Source organism: Pomacea canaliculata, linkage group LG7 (genome assembly GCF_003073045.1).
Source record: "Pomacea canaliculata isolate SZHN2017 linkage group LG7, ASM307304v1, whole genome shotgun sequence".
In the NCBI taxonomy this organism is placed as follows: Eukaryota; Metazoa; Mollusca; class Gastropoda; order Architaenioglossa; family Ampullariidae; genus Pomacea; species Pomacea canaliculata.
Genome location: NC_037596.1, coordinates 27,741,320 through 27,747,319, shown reverse-complemented (window position 1 = coordinate 27,747,319; position 6,000 = coordinate 27,741,320). Strand labels below are relative to the sequence as shown.

General features: G+C 38.3%; 1 protein-coding gene across 1 annotated transcript in view; it reads right to left on the bottom strand.

The window, feature by feature from the left end:
* The window catches only part of LOC112568915 (ficolin-2-like), a 127,187-nt gene that overhangs the window by 31,364 nt on the left and 89,823 nt on the right, over window positions 1–6,000 (bottom strand). The window lies entirely within an intron of this gene.

The following is a 6,000-nucleotide window of genomic DNA, read 5'->3' as shown; positions in this document are numbered from 1 at the left end:
AAACTAGTCACTTTGTTTCAACTGGTCCGCACTGTGACAAGTTTGTCAACCTCAGTAAAAATGAAAAATAAAAAAGACGAATTAACGAGACGCAGGACCATTGTGTTGGCTATAAACTTTTGTCAGTTCACTGAGTGTGTGGAATAGATTTTTAAAAGTTCACGACTTTAAATCCTTTTTAAGCATCTGGTGCATTGGTAGGTTAAGCCATTTGAAAAAGTCGGCGGATCTGAATCACTGTTGTGTGTCTGACCATCTATGACATCAAGTCTATGCTGCAGAAAAGTAACACAAATAAATTTACACTCCCAACTAGAAAGATAAGATAGATAAACTTATGAATGAAGCTTAGTGTTCGAGGTAATAGAAGACAATCTTGTAGGCAGGTGTTTATTATGATCATTGGAAAATAGTTCAGTTCTGTCCGTGTGTAGTGTGTTAAATCTTAATCTTAAACATAAATGAATCAAATCTACAAAGTGGTTTCAAAACGATTGTATCATATTTTTATTAAAAGTATTTAGAATACCCCCGAAATAAAATCTAAAGGACCTTTTCCTCGTCTGAGGATGCAGACAGCGGATAATGGTGGAGAATCGATATGCCTGAGGAAGAAACCAGACACCTCCAAGCCTACGCCACAAGATGTATAGCTCCTTTCTCATTCGACAGACGAATTCAGTTTACCTTTGGCTCATTTCTTTAGTGAATTGTTCAGCTGTATGGAGTTATAATATCAATAGGTTTACTTCAGGAGTTGTGTGCATAAATTTAAGTTCCGAATAAATACTTTAACTGATTTTATTGGTGATAGCACTGAGATCAGACGATTATCTGCATTCCAGGGCGGATAGTCGGTTACAGTCGTCATTTAGTGTAATATCTCCAGAGATGATAGTACTATTATCATTTCGCAAAATCATCATAAAATATGGAGTCTCAACTCTATGGTTAGTTCTGAGAATACCTTCAGTTTATGTTAATAAATATATACACTGACAACTATATGTACACGGATTAACATTGTCCAGCTTACCTTTATTGTCAAGACTACACCTACGCTCCAAGGGTTCGCCCAGGGGCTGGGGCTGCAGAGCTAGATGTCTGGTGGACATTTCCCGTGGCGCTTTATCATCCACTGATTTAAGGACGCTGGACGAAGAACCTTTTCACATATACCGTATACCATGGATAATTCCGTGGTGCTAATCCCATACTAGTTACAGACACGAAATATGTTCAAGCACGCCTCCTGCACTGAAAATCTTCTCCCATACAACCAGTTCGACAAAGATGTTGCTGCATGTGAATGATAGGGCTGTTGCCGTTAGTATGCCACTTTACACTCCTGCCTTTGTTTCATAAACCCAACAAAATAGTCGAACCGTGGCAATAAAAATAAGATGGCATCTGTTGAGGACCAGATTCGAACCTTCTATGCAACCAAACATCAACTGTAGTGTTTTAACAAATCGAATTAGTAACGACTCTTTCATAATGGATAAAGCATTCAAGAACAGTAGAATACAGCTGTCACACTAGGTAAACCAGCTATACCGTGAAAGTTGAATAAGCAAACTTCCTATTCAAAAATAAATATAAACTTGCAGTACTGACATGACCTCTATGGGAGCAGACTGTTAACAGACATGTTTATCCCCATCGCTGCCAGCCATCGAGCCTCGACACTGTGATGGCAGAAATGATGAAATGTAATGCGGTCACAAGCGACGCACGCGTCACCTATACAGAGGCAAACTATTCCAGTATCTACAGCTATATCAAATCCACTTGGCGGATTTGCAGTATACTCACTGGTAGAGTGAGCACATTCTGTCTCGTATAAGAGACTGCATACTCTATCCAAGTGTACATCTATTTACACCTCGTCAAAAGCGCCGAACCTTATGGAGAAGCCATTAGGACAAGTTTATACCTGTCTTATAATCACGGTTTGAGAATGTTATGATGTTAGGCGGACCTATGCTCACCTGCTAATATACTTGTATAGGAAATGACAATCTTGTATAAAACTACCTGTATGAGATATCTATAACATATACAAAATTGTTTTTACAAGCTTTGACACTCAAATCTCGATGAAAAAGAATCCTAATTTGCGCTGAGGTTAGCGACGAATTGATTCCTAATTTTCTGTGCATTGGGCTATCCGAGCAATGAAAACTAAAGAAAAACATCGCGTGCGCTTGTCAGACTATGAATGTCGTCTTATACAAATGGGTGTGTCATATTCATAATTTGCCAGTTTTCTGCTAACAGTGGACAAGAAAAACCGATCCCCCTCGGAGATAGAAACCATTTATTTTCCTACAGCGCTACATGATCAGGTACATTTGCTCTTCCACACAAGGGAACACAATCCCAGAATATAGAACCACTGGCAGACCTGAGTTGGTGTTCAAAAAAGTCGAAGGCAAAAGATTATGTATGTTGCATTTCTCGGGTGTTTTTATCCCAAAACCAATGTGTATACTGCACACGGGCGGGCTCAACATATGCAGAAGAGAAAGACAACTAAATTGAAGAAATGTGGTTCATTATAGATAACTTAGAAGCGAGGTATAATGTTTAATCTGTAGAAGACATACAGTAATCGGGCGAGGAAAATATTGTGTAAATAGTTAAGGACAGGACTATGTGACATATCACAATTAGCGCCGAGGGTCTTTAGTCTTCGAAGCTTTTTTACGAGATCTGTGCTTCGGTGAGTCTAAAAAGGTAAATTGCTCTGGAACAGGTTTGACAAGTTTTTACATACCATTGACAGTCGTCAATCGCAGCCTGTGGCCTTATGAGAAGCCAGACACACATTGAAGAATGAATGTCCCCCGGGGTTTGGAACACTTGGACTCTGACCTTTACGACCTTTATACAGAGAGAGGGGATAAGGTGAGAGAGAACGCAAAAAAAGAAATACCACACTCCTACTTTGATAGTGGAAGAAAGAACAAGTAAAGCGGGGACCGATGGTGGGTAATGGAGCTTTTGAAGAAAAAAGGAGAACACTGGAGAAGATAACGACGTTTGGAGAGACAGATTGCTGAAAAAACTAACGAGCATATTTTACTAAGTATGCATTTGCTTGGTTTGTGGATCATCACATGCTGTCTAATAAAATTTCTTATTACCACACGAGTAAGGGAGTCATCCTGCGCTTGAGGCTTGACTCCTGATTAGGAGTTATCAATGTTTAACTCCTACTGAACAAGACTGGAATTGGTAATTGTGTGTGTATTTGTTCGTCTCAAGCATGAGTACATGTAATATCTTTCTTTACTTTTTTCTTTTCTTTTACTGATTATGCTGCTGCTGTTGACATGGTTTGATTCTTAAGTTTTGATTAGATATTACAGAATTATAATAAGACATGATTTTATGCATTTCATTTAACCCTATGTATGATATAACTAAGCAATGCCCTGCGACGCAAGACGACATAATCCACACTCGTATATAATGACTTAAATCATATATGGTAAACTTTATCTGAAGGAAATTGGAGATTGTGCTACTGAACCTTGCTAAAGAGAAGAGGGACGAAGGTAGAGGAGAGGCATGTGGCTGTGTAATTACCTGAACAGATCAGGTCAGTAGGCTTTTAAGCTCTTGCAAAGGAAGTGAATAACCTGCAGACCTTGCACACAATATTGTTCTTGAGGTAGCTAAAGCACACGATAGGTGTGTATTGGTTGCTTGGCGTCGAGCTTGTAGTTAAGAAACATTTAACTCTAGGAATTACTTTTAAGAGAAGCGATATAAAATGTAAAGATGTTACGTGATTGTAGGACTGGAACAACCTTTCCTTCGCGAGAATAATAGTACAAGTATACGGAATTGCGCCACTTTTGTAAGGGAATTTTATAAACAACACGTTTTGATTTCAGTGTACGTGTGTGTATGTTTTAAGATGTCGTCTATCCGAAGCTAGCACATACTCTTATTAATGTGGCCATACCGCTATCTTCCCCCAACACACCTACACACACACCTTAAACACAACCCCTTCTAACACAGGATAATTTCCTAGAATGTATAAGCGTGGCAGATGTGAGTGTTAGGGACAAGGGTCAATTTATTACAAATATGCGTCGAAAAAATATAACAACCATCGTGAGAGGCCACTTTTATCTCTTCATTTCTCATCAACATGATAACCAATAAAATTTGGGAACAACTTTAAATGCAAGCCAGGATAATTCACTATTTACTTGCAGGCCCAAAAAATACATAACACAAAATAATGCATAACTGAACTAGGAAAATAAAGATTTGAGGTAATGTTTGGGGGGAAAGATGGTGGGTAGGATATTGAGTACGCTTGAAAAGATCAATGACGACGTGCGCCGGGTTTGCCGCTGTGTGTGTTCGTCTCCCTTCAGTTCTCACCATTCCTTATCAACACTCGCCCTGACTCTATTCGCTTTCCATGGTTTATATTTCCCTCCAGCTTCACACCTGCCCACAACTGTTACAATCAAGCCATACCCTCCTCCGCCTGTCCACCAACTCCTGTACAAAGATGCAAGTATAATTCTTTACACATATTGACTTAACATCAGCACAAATATTTATCTAATCCACAATAAAATCCACTTGTTTGTGATACAGATTGGAGATTCCACTCCGACGACTTGTGCCTGTGACAGGCAGTCATTCCCTGATACAGTACAAAGAGGTTTGTTCTGTTTGAAATGTCCCCCAAAGAGTTGTAGGTTATGAAAGGCAATAAATGGCTTTATAACAGTTATCTGCCGCTCAGTAGTCAAGTCTTATTGTGTTATTTCTGCTGTTATACTATTAATGACAGAACTGAAAAGCAAGAATAGAGATTTCTGTAAATAGTTCACAATAATTCACACGCCTCTTCAGCAAAAAAAAAAAAAAAAAAAAAAAAAAACACCAACTTCTAACTAATCACAAGAGAAATACTATATTTGATATCTAACAATCGGAACACTTACTAAGATCCATGTTCTCTCTGTATGTTTCTCTCAACCCTACTACCCTACTAACACACATTCACGTACAAACACACGCACATAGACAATACTCTCAAACATTAAGAAATAAAGAGATTTAATAAGAGAGGGAACAAGCAAGGATAAAGAGAGATGAGTAGTGAAAATGAATATGCAAAAAAAAAAAGAAAAGAAAAACTGTGTACCACAAATATTTGTCCACATCTACCATTAAAACATTTTAGAAAGGGTAGTCGTCGGCTTGTCTGTACGATCAACAGTTTTTACTTCCTTTGTGTCGGTTAGGACAAGCAATCACAATTCTCGTTGTTATCTGTTATCTCTGTGTTGTAGTTCAAGCCTTCTGAAGCTCAGTGGGAAAGGAAGGTAAAAAAAAGAAAAGAGCTGAGGTCAGCCGGGGTGAGAAGCAAAGTGTTTTTTCTTGTGTGAATTGTGTCGACGATTAGACTTCTTTCTTCTTGTTCGTCTTCTTCGTGATTTTATTGCAGTTGTCAACATGTTACATGACCAAGTACTCTCTCTAAGACATACAACGTGCGTGAATGCAAACACACCAAAACTCAACAAATACATTGGAGGTTATAAAAGGTAGTGAAAATTTTATTTTTTCATAAAGAATACTTGTAAAAAATAGTAAACACAAACAAAAACTTTAATTATCGACCAGACTAATTTGGAGTATCTTATAGCATTATATATATATTGAATGATAAAATAATTTATCTGTATAAACAAAAAGAGAAAGAGAGTAAAGAAGGAAGTTAAAAGTAAAGAAAGAGCGACGGAAGGTGGGCGGTTATCACGATCAGGCCACAGAGGGTTCTCGGTCTCTACAGGGAAGTACAATGCCCCAAGTCTAGACAGCTTTAAAGTTTTTTATATGTTGCGGGAAACCACAATTGAACACATGCGATAAGGATGAAACAGCTATGTCTTTGGGACTCGAATATCTGCAAAGTCCGGGTGTATAGTCGGTGTAAAGATATAAAAAAAACGCATC